Here is a 25,473-nt window from a genome sequence, read left to right as displayed (position 1 = left end):
TGAAATCTCCTGGGGTATAGAGGAGAACGCGAAATCCCTTTTAAGGTTGTCGCGTGAAAAGAAGAAAAAATTTCTCTCCGTTCGCTGAAAAGTCGCGAGATGCACTTTACGTCTTCTCGAAGGTACCGGAATTTAAAAAGTTCGAGGGTCGAAATGATTTTCAAGGATTTTCCGTCGACTCGACAGCTGCAACTCCTTTTTACTTTTCCTCTGTCGGTTGTTTTTCTAACGATACAGGACAGCGAAGAAAGGAGGCAAAGTTTCGCGATAAATTGACGTTTGATCTTGTCGAAACGAAACGATTCGGTCGTCGAATTTCTGATTCTGGCTTGTCGTCTACGTCTGTCCAATATGTTTGTCTAATTTCAAAGGACTTGTTTGTGTTGAAAAGAATTTAGTTCACGAGAGGTACGCGTCGCGTACGGATTAATAGCTATTTACCGCGACAAGGAATGAAAAAACAAAGAACGCGTCCCCCGTTTTACGACTGAAACTACCGTACTGGAAACCATGATGCCGTAAAGAAAGGACGAGAACGATCGTACCTGCACAACACACATGTATTTATCTTTCACGCGCGTGTAACGCGACGTATTGTTCTCGCGAACGAGCCGTATTCTTTCCACAATTTTACGAGTCTTTTTACGAGCAACGAGGACGAGGCTTCGCGTGGATCCGAACATCGTCTTCGAGGATCGTATCCGATTCCTTTTTTCCTTTTACGTTCTTTCTCTCTTCTCGGATTCACCGGACCTAAATTAAGCGCGACGCGATACGGCCGCTTCTGAAATTTGCCGTGGCACGCTTTAAAAGCCGTTGACGAACCATGCTTCTAATCGTAATTTAACAGAAAATTCCAAAGGCTACTTCGAACCTTTAAACCTTAAATCGGGCGTTCGTTGGTCCGTTATCGCGTATAGCCTCGTAAAAGAATCGCGACGATCACGACGCGGTACTTGGACGTTCGGAAACGGTCCAGTATTATACCACGGCGAATCGTATCGCTGCTTTTACGTTCACGAGAATCTGACCGACGCGACGCTTAAATCGACGCTTAATCGTCCGCGTTAACGTCCTTGATTTTATTTGTTCGAATTGCCTTTGATAGACCATCGATATTTCGTTATCCTCAACAAGTACGCGCGAGACCAAAGTTTCTTGCTCCGGTGAGGATAATTGAAGGATAAACGACGGTGCTAAAACTTATGGCGGTAATCACCGGAGGGACATCTTTAACACCGTCACCTACTTTATCGCTACTCCTCGTCTACATATCCATTCGTATACGTGTACGTACCGTCCGAAATATTTCTGCGTTCGAAGCACCTAGACTGAGCCAGCTGCGACAAAGCGCATGCGACCTCTACTTTCTTATCGTGTCGATGCTACTCGACGCTAATTTGCGCGAGTTTGCTAATTCCTCGTGCCTTCTACTACTTCAACTATGAGTCGGTAGACATTCCGACTTATTAGCTCGGTTCATAGTCGAATTCGCTAGCCCGATCTATAGACCACGATTCGGTCTACTAGTCGAATCCATAGTTCAGTTAGTAATTCGATTCGTAACTCGGTCTATAGACCAGACCACAATTCGGACTCGTAGTCGATTCGACAGGCTTTGGCCATAGTCAAATTCACGATTCATCAACCGAGAAGCCCTTCTTTCCTTTTGTCTATTTCGATAACCGCCATACATTCTCGTTCGCTGATAGTAATGGCAGAGTTAATAATCGAAGACGGGAAGAAGGATCTTCGAGCAACAGACGAAATTAACGATAAGGGTGATCGAGCGTAAGCGGTAAGCCACGAGCACCTTTCGAAAGGATCGAGGGAAGGTCGAAGAGCCGTAAGTGGTCCAAACTCCGAAACCGCGTCTATTAGCACTCCAGGCTAACGTTCTCATGGCATCCAGGCGTAAAGTCGTCCCGCGAACAGCTGAATCCAGCACCATTTTCGTCTCCCTCTTTCCTTGCGTCTGTTCTTCCATTATCGTAATATAAATTAATGCCGCGTATATACTTTGCATGGAATTATGTATATCAGAGGCGGCATCGCGACAGAAGAGTGACACGGGAAAAGACTCGGTGGCGGTTAACTAACTCGAAGTCGTGTTTTCGGCGGTTGCTCGTAACTCGAGAAACAAGGAGGCCTCTTCTTAAACTCGGTGGTTGTTCGAATCTGAAATTCAACGGGGTTTACCGTCCACGCGACCGGCGGAAAATATTCAGACGAATGTCGCTACGACTTCTCCAGCTGTACGAGATGTTTCGCGAAATAAGATCGATATTTTTTGGTACGATAGCGGAATTTGGGTGTCGATTCGAATCTTGCAAGAACTCGTGTGTACTTGTAATCCGCTGCCGGGTTAGTTAGGTTTATGAAAAATTGTCGAGGATGGAGCGTCACAAGCGCAGGGTATCCTGCAGGACTCGGGTACAAGGTACTGGCCGATAATTTACCGATCTAGATAGAGGAGGTCATTTGGCGAACGGCAAAATTGACGCAGGAGAGAAGCATAGCGGTGGAAATTGTCCCTTCCGAGAGGAGTGCATAGGGGACTTTCTCTCCAGGAAGCAACCGGCAAGAGCCATTAAAGCTAACGGAGAACGCGATGGAGTTAATGCGCGGTGAATTAGAGCATCGCCGATACGGTGAAGCTGCGTGTCCGGTGATTCGTTTCGATTAAAATCTAATTATGAATCACCGACGTGACCCGCCACTATTTATCAGCGTTGTCGTTTCGAATTTGCCCAACACTTTTCTCTCATTTTTCCAACACCGAGTCGAGACGTCTCGCGTCCCGAGACAATTCTCCGCAAGTTGCTTCGCAAACTCCTGACTAAACATATCACGCGTCACTAAACACAAATGTACGCGTACTTTACACCGAAACGATACGAGATATCTGCGCGAAACAGTTTCTCTTATTTCTTCTTTATAAGAAAAACGTCTAACGCATACTACTCTCTGTCGATTAATCGACACGGGGATAGGAAAGAAAGGGGGGATTTTCAAATTTTTCATCGCGCAAATTATTCCGGCGGTGGAGAAGGCGTCGGTTAGCCGATTATTGGTTTCATAAATTCGATAACGGGACGAGAATCTGCCGGCGACAGCTTCTGTGTACGCGACTTAATGGAATCTTAAAGTTTAAGAGAATTTTCCGCGACGCGGATCGCGCGGTGGCGTCAACCGTATCTGAGCCAGACAAGCGAATAGTCAGCTGATATACGAGCGAGCATTTCTGCGAAAAGAGATTGGAAGGAACGATGCTCCAGGCTGGATAGAGAAAAGGAATCACGCATTTATTTTCGTGGCACGCCAAAGAAAGGGGAAATCTTTCTCCCGCTGGACTCTGAATAGAACTACTACGAATGGAACGGGTGAAAGGTTCCTCTGTACGTGTTTTCGACGAAATATACCGAGTGCTTCAAAACAGATATAGCGTACGTATCTCGAAAACTGGACGTACACCGTGCCAACCGAGATCCCGGAGCGAACCACACTCTTGTATTCCCCGATCCGATGATTCTATCTCGATAAATAGAGAACCGGTAATTCGCAAGTTTACGTCTACGGTGTGCATCTTTTTTGACTAATCCTGTACATTTTACAGATGTAAGCTGAATTCTGTTAAATGTAGTGGAATTAAAGGTTGAAGGGCACTTAAGAGGAAAGGAAACGCGGGAACCATTTATAGCGAACCTCGTTGCGGTTAAAGACACGATTCGATGCTTCCTCGGGGAACTTTACTTTATCCGTGACGCGTCGTTTAATCTCTTGCCTGTTGATTAAAGATTCGATTTGTTAGATAAGCAATTTCCAGAGTGCGCAACGACATAGCGCCGCGACGAAACACGATTCGTCGTAGAACGATCCAGCAAATACGACGACGACTTATCTTTTCGATTTATTTCGATCCAAGTTTCCGTGTTCGGTGTTACGATATCGAGTTCGACAGTAACTCTCTTCGAGTAGTTTCGAATGGTACAGCATCTTTGCGTTCGTTATAGAGCATATATTTAATTACGGCAAGGCTTCATACAATGAGGTTGATTAGACTTCTCGCGTCTCAAACGACTCGCCAACTGGATTTCAGCTTACGCGTACGTGCATTCGCAACTCGAAGAAACCCCGAGGGCAAACTTCGTTTGTACGTTTATTCCAACTTCGTGAAACACATACTGTTTGCATGCAAACAGACGTTCGCGTCGACGAGTTCGTGCACGCCTCGACAATGTCTCGATCGCGACGAAGTCGCTTTATTCGCGTATCGAACTCTTCGAGGGTTTCGTCAAACATCGTCTGTCACCGAGTGCTTTGCAAGTATCGAGACTTTCAAAATTTCTAACGTTCCTATCGAATTAATCACGAATCGAATCTGCATGTATCGCGCATATATGTATAACGTAATCGTGAAATCACTTCGCGTACGATATTATCGGCATTTCTTGTTCGAAGCAGGCAGCGTCGTAACGGAGGCCAACGCGCGTAGTCCGTGCGTTTTTAAATTACGTGCTTCTTCGGACCACTTTACAAGCCGACGCTTCTACCGACCGAAATCCATTCCTCCCCGAATGATGTTCCTCTGAATTTTAAAGAGCGTTCTTCCCTTCGACGTCCCTCTTCCAGACTCGAACCCCGACACCCAGCAACCAACATTTTAAGCTTCTGCCTCCTCTTCGACCACCTTCTTCTATATTCGAGCGCGTTCCCCTGTCGCTCCGCGCCCCGCTCTCGCTTCGGTTTCGTCTTTTTTTCCTCGAGAAGCAGGCTGTATCGAGAGGCTCGTTCGCGCGAAACCGTGTCATGCATAATTTACAAAGTTATCGAGAACGTCGTCGAAAGAGCAGCTTCGAGCGCACTCGTGATCGAGTGCCGAGCCAAGTTTCGCGAAAAGACCTGTCGTGGCCAGGTCACGTCCACCGCGGGCTCATCGAGCACCTTCTTATCGACATCGTATCGATGGAACGCGACGATATTGGACATCGATTTCGAACGGACAGCCTGTACGTAATTGGAGAAGCGCGACTCTGGAAAATATTATCCATTCGTTGCTCCGACCGTGGAATCGCGGATTCGCGTGAAAATTACCGAACACTTGCGCGAGGTGTTTCGCGATCTTCCCACCGATGCACGTAGAACAATAGCTGTTTTCGAAAGCTTATCTGGCGCACTAGCTATTTCCATGGCGCAGCAGCGAGGAATGATTGACGGGGACGCGTTCCGAGAGAAAATGACGTTGAATCGTGTACCCGACCGTTTATGTTCCGGTCATAAATCTTTCACGGTGAAGCGAAAGGAAGCGAAGGAATGGCACAGCCGGTGAAAGGTCATCGCTTAAGATTATTGCGGTTTTAACGGCCGTGCCATCAAACTACGGACAATTCACGGACGAGATACGTTTCACGAGTACACGTTGACCGGACCAATTCTCGCGATTGAATCCCCGTACCAACCGAATAAAAGTATCCTCGTTTCTCTTCTTGCAACATTTATAAACGCTCAACGCGCTTAACCAGCTTCCGCTATACGTGTACGTAGCAATACGATATTCCGTCATAGTAATACGAGGGTACTTCTCAACGTTGTCTAGGTTTATTCGAAACGATAATGAAAATTTCGTAAATAACTCGCGATAGGGGTTGCTCCAAAAGTAAAGTTCATTGTCGCGTTAACTGAAAATATCCGATACGTCGATCGATCGAATCGATCGTCGGCCCACTTCCAAATTAGTCGATAGCCGTTGCAGTTGAAGTTGCACGATAGTTTCGCGTTCGAAAACTTGCGCAATTTCCGGTGCAACGTGTTCCAGGCGCGATCTAAACGCAAGGCGAAAGTAAGAAACGAGCATCAGAGGTGTTAAGTGCTTCGTAACAGGATTAAAATGTACGTTCCCTCACGGCGGTGGTCATCGTCCGGTGCGGCGTGACGCGGCGGAGGGAAACGAAGCGAGTACCGTCTTCTGACCGGATCACCCAACGAACGCGATAAGTGCTTCGTAACTCGATTGAAATTCTGCCGTTTCGTCGATCAGCCTCGCGGCTTCGATACTTTTCGAATCGGTTAACTGCGTTAACGGATCAAATTAACTCGCTCCGCTTCTCTCTGTTCGCTCCTAATTTCTATCGTATCGAGGCAGTCGCGTTCTTACCTTTCTACGAATCGTCGCTTTAATGCTTCTAGTTGGTTTTATCGTTAACGGAGATTGCGATCTGACGCGCGCGATGATCGTGCAACTTTTCTCGTTACGATCCCTGTTTCCTCGCGTTATCGCCGATGTAGCATACACGTAATTCCATTGGGGTTCAACGATGCTTGGAAAATGGAAAACGAGAGGATTTCGTTCGCCGGCGTTACAACGCCCGATGCATTAACACCCTTGCTTTTTAATATCGAATTTTACTCGCGGCACAGCTTACGGTTCGAACGCGATAAACCGGCCTCGCATTTTCTTCCAATTACAATTTGCCCATTCGATAATCGATATTTCATCTTTCTTCCTTTATCTACTCTCCACAGAGAAAATATAATTAAATTCGACGAATCGGTCGAATATAGTGCCGCCAATAACTTATGCGACAAATTTAATAACTCGAGTAACTTAAGCTGTTACTCTCCGGTTATAACGTAAGATACAACGAAATAACTTGCGACACGTCGCGTTGATAGTAGAAAACTTTTAAACGGTGAAACTCTTCCGCGGAGAACGAATCTCAAAAGTGATCGAACGAGTAGATACAGTTTCGATAATTCGTTGCATACAAACGCGTCGGTTTGTGCACCGAGTTACCTAATTAACATTCGCTTTACGACCAGCTTAATTAAAACTCCACTCGAATGAACTTTTATGCGAAAGTAATCAACGACACGTCGCGTCGGTTTGCATCGATCGCGTTACGCTTTAACATTTTCATGAAAAATGTTACGAAGAATCGATCGATTATAAAATTAACCGTCATTTCGGTTTTACGGATATACTTTGCGCCATTACTAATTTATCTGCGAGCATCGCGTTTTAATTGGCGCGTGGTCGCGCGCGTATCGTTTCTTATCGGCGAGTTAGCGACAGAAAAGAACTGGTTAAACGAGAAACCAAGAGCACGTACACGAAGACGACTAACCGGAATAATAAGTCATTGCTGCCATGTAAACAGGTAATACATTCGTTTAGATCGGCACGAGCTCGCACGAAATGGTTGCCACCGATCACGCGAATTATCGATACGTTAACGTTTGCCTGACTCGTAATTCGTTGATAGCCATTCGTGTCGCGCTTCGACTAAAACGAGAAAATAAACGTCGAAGAATAAAGAAAACGAAATAAGATCGAACTGTTGCGAGTAGCGAACAAATTTTTCTCAATGCATATCGTACAGATTATCGTTGGACAAATTCCACTATTAACATCGGTATACATGAAAATAACGATAAAGTTTCGTTCACTCTTATAACTTCTGATTATTCACCCTCGAACGCGATCGGAATTACATTCTAAAGAAAATTAAGCTATAAGCGTATAAGTATCGAAGGATATTTATCCGGCCGATCTCTTTAACGTTCTCGAGGCTCGTAAAAGGATATACATATACGTATGTGTATAGCGTTAAATAGCCACGATATTAACGAGAAAAAGATGAAAGCGGAAGAGGATTACGCGTATTGTGCACGGTGTCAGAGATAAATGACAACGAATGCTCGGCGCGTGTCGAGGATTATAATGGGTCTGCGTTTGGCGTTCATATAGACTGCAGACGACCCCGTTCGCTCGAATATTTACAAAAAGCAACGATTCGTGCGGCAAGACTGTAAAACGGTGCAGTAACGCTTATACGAGCGTGTCAAGGGAAGTCCTCGTTTGCCCAGTGAACTTTAGTCGGAAGAGTAGCGTAAACTACCGACGTTAAGCGTACATTATTAAGCATTCGCGTTTCATCCGTTCGAACAAAGAATCGATTCATCTTCGTCTTTTAACGATTAATTTACGACAAGGACCGGGAGAAAAATCTATGCGGCCCTTCTTCCCTCGAACATTTTTCGAAATGAAATATCGCGAGAACTAGGTTCGCGTTGTCCTATTCTTTTGCTAAGAAAGACGAAGAAGCTCCGGTGGTCCAGTTGGAGTAATTACGAAAGTTGCAGCCACGACTCCGCCGTTATTAAAGCCGGCCCGAGCGAGGTCCCTTAAATCGAAATTTATATCCGAGTCCTCTTTTGGCCATACGGTCCGGAAGGCACGAATTTATCATCGGAATTTTCAGGCAGATTTTAATTAACCCGTTCCACTTTGTCTTCCCGTGGCCCGTGTCCTGTGTCCCGTGTCCTATATCCCACCTTCGCTCCGATTCCTTCCTAATTTCACTTCGTTCCACGAGCCGACTCTACGATCTCGTTTTACCTGTCGATGAACTTACGATTAAGAGTCCTCGAATCATTTTCGACGTATCGCTCGGTTTCGCGGATAAAGAACCAACGAATTAGCTGTAACACCTACGCGCGCAGGATAACGGAACAGTGTACTGCGTTAATTTTACGAGAACGTTCAACCGTGTCCGAATGGAATCGAGTGCAGTTTCGAGGCTCGAATTTCGTGCATTATGCAATTCGATCGGTCGAGCCCGTAGACCGACGTAGACGAAATTACGATGAACGGTGGGTGAACGCGCGTCGCATTATCGCGAGAGATCGACGCGAAAACGGAAATGCGTTTATTGACGTGCCGGCAGGCACTCGAGGAAAATGATTGTTCGACGGCGGGCGAAATAGGAGAAGAGGAGTAGAGGAGGAGAGTGGACAATGATAATTCCGGTGGACCAGCGGTGACTGGCAGCGAATAAAACGAATGCCTGACAGAATCGCCTCTAGCCTGCCTTCCTGCCTGCCATTATGCTCCTGTCGATTGAGTGGAAATTAATGGCAACGACGATAATTGCCTCGATAAAGGTAGCGAGGTCGCGATCAAATCGTCACCACCTCTCGAACGGTATTGCCCGACAACGAGAAAAGAGCAGATCCGTTTACAATGAAATTTTGCTCGCGATCGATTCTTATCTTGACAACGAGAACAATGAAACAGAAGAGAAAGCATCGATTCGATCGTCGTAAACGAAAATTTCAATTTCAATTATTTACGCCCCGCCTTTTATAGGTAATCCTATAAACTTGCCGTTGAATTTTTCTTATAACTCGTTTCTTACGACTTTCTTTTAATATTTCCATTGTCTCGCAACGAATCAACGATCGAACGCGATACACCGTTCGAACCTAATTATATTGAAAATTTTTGAAATTTACTTCTCCGCTATTGAATAGCGGAGAAACATGGCTTTCGTTTCAACGATTATTCATTGCAGCGTGTGACCCGACAAGTTTTTGTATTTCGGTCACGTAACCGTCCGCCATTATTAACGAGAACCGTTCGCGAAACGCGGGTAATAACGCTGAGATCGATTGTGAATTTGTTATTTTATTAATGCGTATTTATTCCGGTCGATCGCGAATACCTATTATGTTCTCGAATGCAATATTTGTCACGATTTACGTTATTATTCCAATTTTCCTGAGGGACGAGGAAACGCGTTAAAAAATTTACTTGGAAATCGCCCTCCTCTCTATTCCCGGTGAACGATAAACGCTGTTATCGGGGAAAATTCTGTTCGGCGTGAAACGAGGCGCGGGTAAATATTTGCGAATAAAAGTAGAATAAGACCGATGGCCGAAGCTCGTCTTCGAATTGGAAACGCGCTCTGTGGTTCGTTCGACCTGCCAAATATACAGCTGGTCTCGGAATAAACGCAAAACTCTATGCAAAACTTTCAAAATCTTCCTAGTACGCCGTACAATATTGGCTATTTCGAAATAAATGCTCTAAACTAGGAGAAGATGTATTTGTTTGCGACAAACATGATCGCTCGTCTTGAACGAGCGGAAACTTTGAGCGAAAATTTATCAATTTCAAATGTTGACTATTGAAACGGCGATAGCGGATGCATCTTTAAACTTCGATCTTTGCTCCTTGCTAACTTAACCAAATTCCCATAAGCTTCGTATTTGCGTAACGATGTATAACGAACACAGTTTACCTTCGAGCGACGATTCCGTCATCTAAATCAGAATTTCAGCATGCAAATGATTTTACCATCGAGTTTCTCCTTCGTTGGAAATTCGAGAAACGCGGTTAACGACGAGACTACGCGATCGCTCGAAATATGAATAAACGGCTCGAATTTTTTCTATAGTAAACGGACCATCCGCGTTTCTCGATAAAGACGCGACTAACTACGACCACCAGAGAAGTTTCGCCAGGGCACGTCTAATCGATAAGCGGCAACCGATGTAGATGTAATTGACGTATGCACCGCGAGACCTTTTCTTCGGTTTCTCTGCTCGGAAACCCTTCTTCTCGTATCCGCGCTGCTATTTCTCCGCGCGTCTTCGACACCGATAACCCTTGAAAAACGATTGCCTACCATCCTCGAACTGCTTGTCGCTCGACATGTTCGCGTTTCGACCAAATTTATTAGCAAAAATAATTAAATGGAGCATCGAACATGTCATATTCGAACACTGAAAATTTCATTTAGCTTAGAAATTATACCGTACGCGCGTTGGGGATCGTTTTTACCCGTATAAAATCTTGCACAATTCCTCGACGAGCAAATTCAACGGACAAATTCGCTTCTATGGCTACCTTAATCGAACATTCGATATAAAATCCAAGTTGTCGCGATGTCGTGCAGCTATTCCTGTGCAGCTTCGACCTAATTCCTTTTCAAATGCTACTCTTTCTCGTTAACGTCAGAATATTAAATATTACCGTGATACGCGACTGCATTCGTCAAAATTAGTTTTTGACCGTTCACATTTAACCATTGGAAACTATTCCAACGGGTTAATTTGCTCCTCGAAAAATTTTAATTGCAACTTTAACGAATATGTTATCGAAGTTCAATAAATTAATCCCATCCATAACAAATTTTTAAACGACCTTTCGCGTTTTCCTTTTTCGCAACATCCCTAGCGATGCAAGTAAATTGTTGTTTCAATTTTCAATGCGATTCGTAGAGTCGATTTTTTTTTTTAAACAAATCGTCGATTAAACGAGGAAAGAAAAACACAAAGATCGATGCAAACGCGATCGATTTAACCAAGAGACGCAAATTTCTCGGGGTACAACAAATTCATTAGCGAAAGTGGCGCGTACAGATTAATTAATTAAGCAAAGCTTGTCCCATTGACCCCCGTACACCCCGTTACCGCAACGTTGCGTTAATCAATATTTTAACGCAGCTACGAGGAAACGGTGGCCGCAAATATGCATTCACGTTTTGCTGCATCGTTAGCAAAAGAGAATTATGTTGTAACCGGAGCAGATTCGCGTTGTAAATTTCCTGTTGATTATTGGCTAAACTGCTTTCGTCTTTCTTCGATCGTTCTTTTCTACTTGTGGACAATCAACTTATAGCGATCTCGTTGAACGAGTCCAGCGATTCTTTTCGTACAAAGCTATCAAAGGGTTTATAAAATTTCCCATGATATTTCGACTTCGAAATCGAGGATTTGCGGAATCATAATAAAATATATTTTGACAGTCATAACGGAAATTCGGTTTCTATAAAGAAACGTTTTTGTTGATAAGAGCGAACGTCGCAAAAACTAAGATCGTTTATCATTGACCCACTTCTAAATTATCAGAGCCGTACTATAATTGCGCAATCGGTCAAATATGGTTAATCGCGTCCATTCCGATATTACGTAATCGATTAGAAATTAAACCAACGGACATAACTGATAAATTTATTCGACGATTATTAAACGAACAATGACGAGCTTAAAAACGCTTCCATTGGAAGTGACGAAGGCAGAACGATAAATTCCACGGTAAATAATAAATTTCCGAGAATGTCTTAACCGATCCATTGGCATTTTTCAAAGCATCTCGTCTTGGCTGTCGCCTGCCATCCATTCCTGTAGGAACGTAACCGATCTTTATATAACAACCTTCGTGCCCGATAATCCTGTAATTCTATTAAGACGCGATGGCGCTTCTTCTGTAAACCGGTAAACGGCGATGATATTTACTTGAAAGCGGAACTCGAACTATTTTTCAAGAAGAAAAATGTCGGAACGTATGAAGAGACAACGCAAGGTCCGGTGAGCAAGAGTCGCGAAAACCCTCTCTACGACAGAAACGATCGTAGCCCCGAAGCTACGAGTTCCCAACCTCGAAACAAGCTCCGTTCGATCGAATCGACCGTCAGCCAATCCGTGAGCGCGACTCGCGACGATAAGATGGAACTTTAGATTAAACCGTGAATATTTAAAGGCAAACAAGGGAAACTCGAGGGGCAAGTACACACACAGACACACGACAAGCGAACACACGCGTGTACATCCAGGCGTAAACGGCGCGGCGCGACGTCTGAAGGGTTGGAGGACGCGAACAGACCATTCTACGCTACTGAACGATAGATTATGCAGGTTTGTTTTACGGATTAACGAGATCGCGAGGTTTGCGTGTATCTGCGAGTTACGAAACTCATCGCGGATCGAGCAGATTACTTTCTAGGAAAAACAACGAGTCACGTAACGCTGATAGGATACAAGAAGAAACCGGGCTACGTTCCGGTGTACGTTACACGAACGGGATTATCGAGATGAACGTGAACATTTCCTCCTTACTACTTTGTCCTAGTTTTAAATATTATTAATGCCCCTTGTTAGGCAGGTGACTACGTTTACCCTTCTTAAAGTTTTGCTTTTTAAATTAACTTTCTCACCTCCGCATTCTCAACCATTTCCCATCTATCCTCACCAACTTGCACCTATATATTTTTAAAGATTTCGTGTACAGCTATCCCGTGCAATACATATTCCTCTGTACACCCATTTTTTGATCACATGCTGTACGAAAAAGTTTCATAGAAACTGTTGATTCCTCACAAACATATTTGTTACGGTTTATTCGATAACGTTCGATTTTACTCCAGCATCCATTTCGTTATCTTTTTACTTAATTAACCTTCGATTCTCGTTAAAACTTCATTCGCGCAAGTAGGTGCTTCAGTTTTTCCTCTCTGCTTTTACGGCCGTTTTAAAGTACTCGTTTTTAAAGGCTCACACGACCGAAGGAAAAAAGCCGTCGATGCGACACTGCGTTCTATGCCATATTTCCTATTAGAAATTAGATATTGTTCGGCGTGTGCGTGCGTGTCACGATTGCTATGTACGCGGTTATACGCGCGCGGGCATTATTGCGCAGTCGTGTATGTTATTGCAGTTTATCAGATACGGAAACGTCGCTCGTGACATTTCAATTTCATGCGACATAAAATACCCCTACAGTCGCGTTTATCGTTTACGCGCCTTCGATGTACGCATCCTCCCGCTCTTCGTTTCTCTTATTTCTTTTCCGCGAGAGGATATTTAACACGATAACGAGTTATCGAGTATCGAATACTCCTTTATTTTCATTTTTTCACTTAACTTTATCAATTGTTGTGCATAATATTTTCATACTAGAAAGTAGGAGCGGTATCGTTACGTACAATGGTCGCGTAACGTACGCGTTTACGTAATCGACGATGAAACTGGCAAGGTATAGATGGTAACCAGCGAATTGGGTAGATTCCAAGAAAAGAAGTTAACCCACAAGTGGTTTCCGTGGTGTAGTGGTTATCACATCCGCCTAACACGCGGAAGGTCCCCGGTTCGATCCCGGGCGGAAACAGTTATTTTTTTTTACCAACTTCAACGCTATTATTTTGTTGTATAAAGGAAAAATATAAATGTCGTTTTCCTACTAGCATTTTCAAGTCTTAACAAACAATCGTTATCTTTTCGATAATTTTTGACTCTGCTCGTTTCTGAACGACAACACCCAAATGAGATAACGAGAACCGTACAATAACGAGGCGAGAGAATCTCGTAAGCGGCATGCTAGCCGATTAACCGTAAACTAGCGATCACGGTGCGCGAAAGTGCATGCATTATGCAGCAGCCTCGTGTAACGATCGTGTAAACTGGACCGGAGAGTATGCCAAAGAGATATCGGGTCTGCCTGCTGTGAAACTTTGATCCTGCTTTCGAGAGGCGTTGGACCACGCGCTATATCGCACCGAGTTCGATTGTGAGAGATCAATCGATCGAATTTGGATTCGGCACGTCTATAATTTCACGATCCAATATTTAAACATGCAGCAACGGCGATCTCGCGCCGCGTTGCAGCAAGATTTCGATTTTGCGTACCGCGTTCGCTACTGTTGGCAATGCTGAATAGGAGCGAAAATATTTTCATCTGAAAATTCCGAAATCTAGATTGGTAAATCGTAAAACGGTAAATAATTTTTCGATACGTATCGATGTAAAGAGTAAATAATTTCCATCGTGGTGAAGGAATGAAAATTCGTCCGTTTAAAACGAAGCGATGAGAACGAAAGAGGATCAGAGTAACGCAGCGTCGCGAGCAAGGCGGAAAATCTCAGGAAACGGTGAACTTGGTAACGCGCGAAGAAGAATTGACCAAGACGCGTAAAAAAAAAAGAGCTACGAGACAAGTCACGAGACGCGAACAAACGTCTTCGTTGCAGAGATTTCGAAGCCGCAATTTCTAAAACATGCCCTGACCGAAGATAAAAAAAATGTGGCTTACTCCTCGTCGCCTTCTTCCGACCTCTGCAACTTCTTTTCCTTTATTTCACACCACCTACCTACCTGCTTGGCTGCTTTATGACCGCCCCGTTACCTCTTTTCACTTCGTGGCTCGAGTCGCCTTTCTTATTCGCAGCGACGCGCTTTTGTCGTCGGCCGTGTATCGTCCACAATGCGTCGCTACGGAATAAGGGAAACCGCACGCGATGCTCGTTTTCGGCCTGCTGTACACGCCAACCGCAACGGTGTCAACGAATTAATGCAATAATTACGAGGGAACAGACTGGCCATTGTCTCTACCCGAGTCTCTACTTTCGTTCACGACCTCTTTTACCTTTATTTTTTTCCTCGTTCAAGTAAATGTTCGCGTTTCATCGTATTCGCGTACATGCAACTTTAGCTCTTAGAATATCGTGAAAGTTAATAAAACGACCGTGCAAACGGTAGACGAAGGTAACACTGAGAAAACTCTAGTTGCATCGCGCGAATAAAACTAGCAATACATCGAGTTGGTCAATAGTTCGTGAATCGTTGCAGGTACTCTACGACGATAAGGGAACTGCTAACGTACGCTACGATAACGAGCTAACGACATTAATGCGCGATGGCGAGGTTAGTGCAAATAGCGTTCGTGCGTTAATTACTTGACCGAATGATTCTAAATTCATGATGTCGGTTACCGGCGATCGATGCGACAACAAATTGCGTTAAAAAGATCGAGCAGAAGCGTGAATAATTGTCGCTTGATCAACAGAGGTACTCGTAGCACGGTCAAAGTACAATAGGTACTCGTTCGTACTAGATCAGAGCAACGATCGTTCTTCTACATCTCCTTTAAGGACAGCGATTACTTCGCTGTATCTTTCATACTTAGATCCTCTACTTATCGTCCGCTCTCGATCTCGAGCTAATCTGTTCCGATTCACTAGCTTTCTCGGTAAAAAAATTCCCGTAAAAACGCTACGAACGTGGAATAGGGAGGTTGCGAGTTTCCCTTCAACTCCCTTCGCCAGCAAAATCTTTCCGAAGGGAATCACATTTCTGCTCCCAAACATCCGAAATCGCTGAACGCGACATACATTCGTTCTTGAAGCACATTCGTGCTCGCCGAGATTTTATTTCGTTCGCGTCTTTGAAAAACTGACCACGCACACTTTTAGGCGCGTACTGCACAGGATTCCGAAACAGCGAACGAGTTTTCGATATTTTCTATAATTTATGCTATATTAAATACGAAAAGTACTATCTCGCAAGGATTAAGGAAATAAAGAAGTTACATGCCGAAAATGCCACGTTTTCTCGACGCAAACTCTTAAAATTTTGGTAGTTCCCAGTTACGAGGTGTCGTTACTTCGAAGATGGAATGTTATAGAACCATAAGAAGTCTGGTGATAAAAGAATCCTATCAGCAAGAAACACCGCAGTCATTGACCTAAAGTGTTTGACCCACCATTTCAGCCCTCCAGTAAAATCACCTCGTAACCGTGGACCGTCAAAATTCTGCAAAAATTTTAAGTATATCCCGAGAAAACCGCGAAAAATTCGCGTACGGTGCCTTCGCAACTTTTTACCTTTTTCTCGACGAGTAAAACACGTAAAGCCGAAACAAAAGTTTTCACCTTCTACATATTTTGAAATCAGGATGAATTTGAAAACAAGCACCGGTTATTTTCCGAACTGTCTGTATCGCGCTAAACGAGTGACGTATTTACCTCTTGGACAAATAGTACAAAACCCCGATGATGTACGGACGAAGTTTTTTAAACGCGAACTAAAAGGAAAGGGGAAAAAGTGGCACGGTGCGATCCAGTTCGAGCGGCCAAAGCGAAATGAAAATTAAGTGCGAACAACCAAGAACGTAAATAGTTGCTTTTGAAATTTAAAGCAACTCGTCGTCTTCCGTGAAGAGTTCGTCGAGGTCGTCCTCGAGCATATTTGTCTTCCGCTCGGTAGAGGGTGGGGGAGCTAAAGCGTCGAGGACTCGCCGGAGATCTTCCTTTTTCTGCTTTTCGAGCACGTTACACGTTTCTGGCGTCGCTGTACGTCATCGGTCTCGAGCTTTCCGGTCTTGAATGAAACGTAAATGTCACGGGAAAAAACGTACACGACCACACGGACGATTCTTCGACCGAATCTTCTTTAATTACCTGCTTCGCTTTCTTTTCTCCGCATACTTCCGAGCGTGACTTTACTCCGGTTATAATCACTCGATGCACTGTTTTGCTCGGCACTTCGAGGAAATAAGAAACGTCGGTAAATAACAAAAAAAAAAAAAAACAGGGAATTTTCACGTGAAATGAAAGGGATCAAATCGATACGAGTCGTCGTGGTTCGCGAAAATAAACGAGAATTTTTCTAAAAACACAATTCGTGTAACGACAACGTCGACGAGTCTGCCGTCTGACATTTTGCTCTTCTTTTAACGAACAGATCATCGTAAAACGATGCTATCTTTATATTTCAGCCTACTATCCGGCGAGACGACGACAAGAGCTTCCAGTGGAGTGGAAATGGCGATAGCACAGACTTCGTCACCCCTCTGTCATTCCTCGCCCCAACAACCTTATTAAAACGTGTCGCCTATGAAATTTTAGAACATAAAATGTTTACAGTCGTTCACATTTTATTTGTCGTCGGCATATAAAAATATCTTGTTCGATACGTGTAAGGTGAATTTTTTCTGCGGATATTATCGATACCATGTGGAATCGCGAAGGAGAAATGATGCCTCGTTATAACGGAATACTTGAAATGGAAATCCGTATTTTTCACGAGGTTTTAAGATCTCGTATCCTATATCGGGAACGAAACTCGTATCGAACATTGCGGACAAAACGTTCGAAGGAACGGATTAATAGCAGAGTGATTAGGGGATAAGCGAGCTAGAGATTCAGTTGGTCCGACCATAGCGTGACCGCGACCACTCTGGCAGTAGTACCGCTTGAGCGCAATACCATCAAAGTGGAAACGAGAGAGTGCTCTGGCATTTCGTGCCGGTTAAATTGCCTACGAATCGCGCGACGATTTGCACGACGGTCTACAATTTGTACGCGTATAGGCTCCGTGGCTGCCATAATCCTCGAAATATCTAATCTGCGTTCAGTAATCACCAGTTCATCGACCGCGATTGCACTTTCCAATTATACAGGGTGCTACGAACAATCGGCTCCTATCGATAGGAAATTAATTTATCGACCGACTCGTGTTCTTTCGACGCTACAATAGAAACTCTCGACACTTTCGATATCGATGTTTCGACATCATTAATAAAGCTTTCACCCCGTTTCAAGGTAATTGATTGCGAATCATGCTGAAACGGCAAGAATCGCGAGTAAAGTTTCACGGAAAAATTAGCTACTTCCCTGGAAAATTAATCTGCCGCGTCAAATCCAAAACGAAGGCTGGTGCAGACTTTACGGAGAAAATAATTTTCTTTTCTATTTAACGATCATCGTAGGCAGAAATAGCGACATTCGAACGCTCTGAACGTTGCGTGACACTAACCACTTTGCTTCTCTTTAACGCGCTACCGTTCGCTCCTCGTACTTTCCACTCGTTTTCAACGCGATTACGACAAAGCGTTGTCCACTTCATCGGATCATAAAGAACCGGGATTTAAACGGTAACGCGTCGTTGTTTTCACGGAAGTTCGTATCGAATCGAACCGAAGAAACAGAGTTCGACGAATAAATAGAATACTACGTCAGAAATGACTGTTAGGCAAAAACCCATGATAGCTCGTGATAAATGGTCGAATAGAATCTTACAAGGGCTTTCTGGGAAAAAGGATGGTGGGAAGAAAAACAGGGACAAAGAGTAAGAAGCGAAGGATCGAAGAAAGAAAAATAAACGCGATCGAAGATTCGGGAGTTCGTAGAGGATCAGCCGAGTCATAACGTAATGAATCAGTATCTGACGGTTCACCTAGATGAACGTCGATGTTTAATAATAAAACAGTCCCGTAAAAAAAAAGTGGAATCCTTGCGCGTTATCCTCTATAAATGTCGGTACAGGGAAACACGGTCTGAAACGATTTGCTCGTTTAGCAGGGCGAAATCGAATCAACGTCAGTATGCATCCATATATCGTGATGGCATCCAACGAATGCGAACGAGAACGGGTAGGGTCAGAGGCAGGGGAAGGAGAAGAGAAACCGGAACGGGAACGAGAATGGGAACTAGAACGGGAACGAGAACGGGAAAGGGAACAGGAACGGTAGGTAGACAGGTAGTCGAGGGAAGGGAACGAGGTTTGTCTCGTCGCATGGGTCGCATAAATGTGCAGCGATGCACGCGAGAGAAACTCCACGCCTCGCGTATCGACACACCGGCGCGCTTTACGGGTTAAATGAATTTTGGATTTCGCCTGCGTCACGCGTTTCCAGTTGTTTATCATATATGTATATGTACGCGTATACAGGCATATGCGTCCTACCGGCAACGTATTTACCGCGTGTACGCTACGCATTGCTGGCCTACAGATTGCGTCGACTTCGCGCGACCCTCTCCATCATATTTTATCCAAACATTCAAATAGAGAGAACGGATCGTTATCTTTCTATCGGTCCGCATTTCATTCTAGTTAGCGCGCAAATCTCGCGTTTAATTTCTAACAGAATGCTCTTAATGTTACAACGTATTATACGGAATACAGCTTCCTTTGAATTACGAAATTTCAAACAAAGTTATAACGCGTATCGGATTCCCGGTATTTCATCTCTTCACGGTTCTCATCAACGGTATTACGCGAAAACTAAAGGGTAATGGGTCTGAACTCGCTCTCGAGGAATAATTTCGGAAATTTTCCTCCCGAATTTCATTCGAATGTCATAAATATCGGCCACAAAAGGAACCGAAAACGGACGATCGCGATCCCGGAACAGTGTATAGCTTACGATGGCATTCGGAGTGGTGGACGCGCGTAAAATGGATCATTAAACGAGTACATCGGGATTAAAATCGGAACGGAAAGGGAAACGATGGATATCTATGTCAGGCGACGTATTTCAACGTGCTGCATTGCAGAGAACGGGCTCAACAACAACAACAACGGTGCACGCGGCCTTATCGGTCAGCCTTGTCCACCAGTCACCATTACCGATGCCAGGGGTGGCATCGTAGATTATTTGTTGCCGACAGTGAATTCATCGAATCCGTTGCACCCTCGTGGCCAGTTCGTTTGCATGGCCCATTTGCGACGCGCAGCCCCCGATGAACACACGGATAAGATCGCCTTTCGCGAAAAGTGAAAAAGTCAATCTATCGCGCTGGCAAATGCCCGGCAATAAATTATTTACCAATCGGTTTATCGCCAGCGTCGACGCTTCGCTCTTTGATCACGATGTTTCCGAAACGTTTAAAATTGAACCGTACGTGGTGTAGCTTAGAAAATGAACCGTTAATCGGCCTAAACAAAGCTCTAGAAACGTAAACGCGAACGTAACTCGAATGCAGAAAACGACTGCCGGACGCGTCTATCTCTGGTTTCCGTATAAATCCCTCAGCGACCCATAAAGGACTAACTCCTCGTTCGTCATGCGCGTTTCCATCTAGCGTTTTACGTATCTCCTGGAAAAGCTTATATGTAGACCAAGACATTCGGAAACGATCAAAATAACTAGGTAATATATTTTTAACTAACGTTTCCCTCTTAATTAATTGGAACAGCCGTAAATGCTCGATTCGATTACCGAGTTAATTAACGGCGAAGTTAATTAACTCGTACGTTTCGTCTTATCGCGACATTAAAGTACGCTTTTTATCGTGACAGCGTAATTTGTTCTCGTGGGCGCACGAAACTATGTCATCTCGTAGCTTCGCGAAGAAAGAACGAAAATACGAGTTCAAGGGGCTAGCGGTCTCGATAGAGACCAATAAAAATACCCTGGTGATTATACGTTTAAAAAAAAGTACTCGTGACAGGAAAAGTATAAAAAATCGGTCCATCATCGAATACTCTTGCGCTCGATTATTCGAAAGAAGATACGACGGAAAAAAGGGGAAAAGAGAAAAGCAACGCGTTAGTTCTGTCCCTGCGGTGGCCGTACGATATACGCGAGCGTACGACGCGACCATAAATCGCGGAACATCCGTAAATGCCATCCCACTTCATTTTTCATGCCTTCCCTTGTCTCCCGGGATACACGCTTCGCAGATGGACGAGCGAACGTTTTCGTCGCGGAATTGCTAAAGTATATTCGTCGAGTTTGTCCGTTTTACCGTATTTTCGTGAACCCTATTCCCTGTAACCTCGGTAAATCGCATCGAATATCGTTTCAACTCTCAAAGGAAGCGTAACTACCTGATAAATTCCACGTTCAAAGAGATAAATGTCGCGACGTCCACCGACATCGAAGCTATTTTCGTCAAAGGGTTGAAATGGTACTCGCAAAATATATGAAATCGTTGAATTGTTAGTTTGACGAATAAAAAGAAGCCGAAGGTTGTAGTTGGTTTATTTCGTTGCGCAACGTAACTTTTCAAAATCTGTCTAACCCGATTTAAGCGACGAAGCGTTCTTCGGCGAACGTTCGAGTTTAAACTCGTTAGAAAATATTCGATTCCGTTCGGAGCTTGACTTTGTTTCTAGACAAACCTTGTAGAGAAAACGTAAACGAGAGCTAGGAAATTCCGAGCGTCGCGTCGAGACATTTACCCGAGGGAACTAGCGTTTCGCTGCGCGAGCCCTCTTCTCTCGAAGCGGCTCGGAATAATTGAAGAAATCGCGCGGTTTCACGGTGTCTTTGAAGCACGGCGAGGGTGACGATAAAAAAGCAGGATCCCGCGACGGGGTCGGTCCACGGGCACGGCCAAAAGGCACGGACTCGAATTAGAAGAGTGAAACGCGTATACGAGGGAGGCGCGCGCGTGTGAAATTTACATGCATAATTGAGGTCTGCTTCGTTACGAAGCTGCCTCTGCCACCTCGCCTGTTGATCGCGCCACCGTTCCCTCTCGCGCTCGCCCTACTAATTAGTATTTGAAATAATGCCCGAGCCTGCGAGCTAACGACTGCTGTATGCAACCCCAGAATATTCTATTATATATCGTCCAATTATCTCGACTCGATGACGAGTTTAACTTCGATGTACTTCGTTAACGCGTCGAAACAAACACTCCGGAATCGACGATTTCGCTCTCCCTAGTTTTTTCATCGATTATCCCTTCCACGCCACGGTTTAATCGTTGCACGATTTTTCCTACCGATACGCGAACAACATTTCCGGCACGTACGAGTTTTCTTTATCTCGACGCGATTCGGACTAGGAGAATGTTTCAATTAGTAGAACGATCGCTATTCGAGCGGGAGAAGCAAACGACGCGAAACTTTGACACTTCGTTCCGAAATAGCGTCGTGGACGCGGAATTCTCGATGCGAATCGAGATTGGGTGACTGTCACCGACACTGGCGTGCATCTGATTATCATTCTGTCGTCTTTATCGCGGATTCCTTTCGTAGTTGCTCACCGTACAAGAATCCCGGTACAATTAAGGCGAATACGAATCTTGGAACAATTAAGGTGGAACGGGCAAATACCGAGAGAAAGAGCGACGAAGAAAACGACGAGGCAAGCGACGAGATGGCGGTAGGTATGCGTGTCGAAACTGTGCACCACCACGACCTATAACGTCGCGTTATATTCGCACGCAGTCGCGTGTGTCGATATCGGACAATTTCGTACACGTCCTCCGGTAATTAACCGCTGTTTGCGTTCCTTTATTCCTTTCGATGACATGCTTCGAACAAGGCGTATAAATTGTTCATAGATGGAAGAAACGACTACGATCGATCGAAAATCTGAGTGCCGCATAGAGCAGAAAATCAGGTTCACGATCGGTTCTTTATTTAAACGCGGAATCATGCAACGCGTGGTGATACGACGCATGGTAATTCGCAATTGACACTGTGTCAACCGCGATAATCATTTTCGAAATTAAAAGCTCGATTAAACACGAGAAACATAGCCCGTAAAATATTCGATAGGAACAGGCAATTAATTAACGGCGAACATATCGCGAAGTGGAGGAAGAAGTATAGAGGGAAGAGTATATGCACGATCGTATGCAGTATCTCTGATAATTAATGGCAGTTAACTTCGGTAGTGGGCCAATAGTGTACGTCAGTTGCACCCGTAGAAGCGCCGTTACGAGACCGTTCGACCAATACGACCAGACTTTTCGAGCCGTTTCACCGGAGGATCGGATTTTGCACGGGAAATTTTACGGTGAGCGAGACTGGTGCGAAAGGAAGGGTGAGCAGGAAACGTTTGCCGGGCAAAAAAAAGGGCGAACGTTAATCGACTGGAGAAACCTACGCGCTCCTTTTGACAAAATAAATTATATTCGCTTTTCGAAATCGTTCCGTCGTTATTAAACGAGTTTAATACTCGAATTTCTTCGACCTCGCTTCGCCCCTAAATTTCGCTGATCATTGGGTCTGAAAGTTTTCGACCAATAACCTCGCATCCGTCGGAGTATATCTTCGAATTTTTATATCCACGGTTGCCACCTCCGCGATTATCGGCGATCAAGGCGATGCGATTTTCGCAGTCGCGTTTGATAAAAGATTCCCTTTTCATCGCGACGAACAACACCGCTTTGGTTTGGTAGAGCTGCTCGCGAGGGCAAATCTGCCGAGCAAACAGCTCGGAATGATGACGTGGTAACCAGGGTTATCCGAATGTTTCACCGCAAACCGAAAACAAACGAACGGAACGAGTTGGCTTGGCAAACAACGAACGTTTCAACGACCGATGATCCAATCTGTCGATTTTTGCGGAAACACGGACTCGTGTCAGCGTTGCCTGGTAGAAATTCAAGGGTTCGTCACCCCTGCGGTCGTTTTACCGCGTTAGATTGTTTGGCAGTTGAAGCGTCGTGACGAGTGACGGCGTAACAGCAATTTTTCTCCGAGCTTCTTTACCTTTTAATTTCGCGTAACGGGAACATTTCGCGCGTTGTATAATTTATGTCTGTCGGAGTAAGATCTCACGAACCGATAATCGCTTCTTTATTCGTTTCGTTAATTTGTAAGAAGGACGGAGGAGGAAAATCGTATTTTTAGGAGACAGGTCACGTTTCGGCCCATCCTGACCCCTGTCTAGCTACAACGTTGATAACGCGTCGCGTCGCGCCGCTTCGACCGCTTTTTATTCCGCACGGATAGAAAAGAGAATTTCAAATTACGGGAGTCAAAGATTCATTATATTAATCGCCAAAGCGTTAACGCAAAATTCAGAATGTAGCAGCACCGCCCGGTTATCCTAATTAAAATCTCTAGGCGTCCGTTCCCCCTTAATCAGCTAAATTCCGTCGACTCGTCCTATTTCTGCCACCGCAAACCTGCTCGAATCCGTGGAACAGCTTTACGAAAGCATAATTGTTTGTTGCTCCCGCTAATTTACCTTCTTACCCCGCTCATTATTCTCCCGAGGATGCGTCCAGGCTTTCCACGAAATGTCCCTTTGACGTTTCTAACAATAACATCTTGTAAGAAGCTCGTTTTCGACAACGATGAAATTACGAATGTAAACGTACCAATTTAATATCGCAAATTATATCGGTTTGTCAGATAACTATTTATCAAAACATCTAAAATTTTAATTACGAACTTTACGAATTTTAATTACTTATTTTCTAAATTTCCACTGTAACTTAAAAACTTGCAAGTTATCACGCGAGTTCCGGTCCACGAAACGAGCAATTATTCACGCCCCCGTGCATACATTTCCGTGAAACAGGTTGCTACCTTTTCTATTCGGACGCGACCATCGCGGTGTCTTATTTGAATGCAAAGAGAACCTCCTAATGAGAAAATTAACCGATCCGGGTCGAACTGCAGTTCTACCGAAATTTCGTATAAACGAGACGCCAAGACGGAATTGAAAATATGTTCGTGATCGCGATACTAATATGACACGCCATATCGCAACAACGTATAAAATTGTCCACGATACCGGTCTAACATTTTATTCGCAGAAGCTTGATGCACTCATATATGTATAATGCAATTAGGTATAGTCGTGCGTTCGTAAAAACCCGTCTAAAATTCGAGTAAACACTCGAATCGTAAATAATTCGGTTTTCTTTCAATCCCTTCTCATTCGAGGAATAAACTTGGAAAATAAAAAGGTTGAAAATATAATCGTACTTCGTGTGTTTACGCGTTGGTTCGAAACAGCTTTGTGAAATCCGAGAATTAACGAAGCGCAGTGAAAAACTAGTTTCGCGCAAAACCCGTGAAATAATTCCACGCGTTCGTCGCAATTGTTCACGTGACCAGCGATTCTTTGGTAGAAAGGGGCTGCGAATCGCGTAAAAAACTAAGCCGCCTGTATTTTTGAACGACGCGGGATTTTTCAACAAAATAGTGTTTTCTCTTTGTTCGCGATCCGCGAACGGAAGAAAGGAAAATCAACAATGAAATAGTTTTTATGAAGAAAAACCGGGATGTAATAAATAAAAAGGAAATATCGCGTTGAAATTGTCAATGTTTACTGTATCGTTTACGAGCGATAAAACGATTTGTTTAAATAAACGACCAAAGCAAAAGCAAACTTTTTCGTCGTCTTCTTTTTGATGAAACGAAAACAGAATTTCCTTCGGATAAGGATTTTCTTTGCTGGCGAACCAGTTCAACAAGAAATTTACGAGTTAACTGTATGCAATCACGGATATCTCGTTCGTGACCGTAGACAATGGAATCGCGATTGTTTCATCCGTGATTTCCCATACGTCGACATTAACACAGAAAGTTAACGTTCCGTTATTTTTCCTTCATTTTGCCAATAGACAAACAATTTAACGAAAAAAATTAATACGTTAC

The 25,473-nt window shown here is 44.2% G+C and overlaps 1 protein-coding gene and 1 non-coding gene across 2 annotated transcripts in view; one reads left to right on the top strand and one right to left on the bottom strand.

Annotated features, from left to right (window-relative positions):
- Positions 1-25,473, bottom strand: part of LOC100880398 (uncharacterized) — a 52,836-nt gene that overhangs the window by 17,895 nt on the left and 9,468 nt on the right. The window lies entirely within an intron of this gene.
- On the top strand, positions 13,657-13,729 carry TRNAV-AAC (transfer RNA valine (anticodon AAC)). The gene has a single exon. It is a non-coding gene; the product is annotated as a tRNA-Val (tRNA).

Source organism: Megachile rotundata, chromosome 4 (assembly GCF_050947335.1).
Source record: "Megachile rotundata isolate GNS110a chromosome 4, iyMegRotu1, whole genome shotgun sequence".
In the NCBI taxonomy this organism is placed as follows: domain Eukaryota; kingdom Metazoa; phylum Arthropoda; class Insecta; order Hymenoptera; family Megachilidae; genus Megachile; species Megachile rotundata.
The sequence above is the reverse complement of the archived record's forward strand: the minus strand, read 5'-3'. Positions and strand labels throughout refer to the sequence as shown.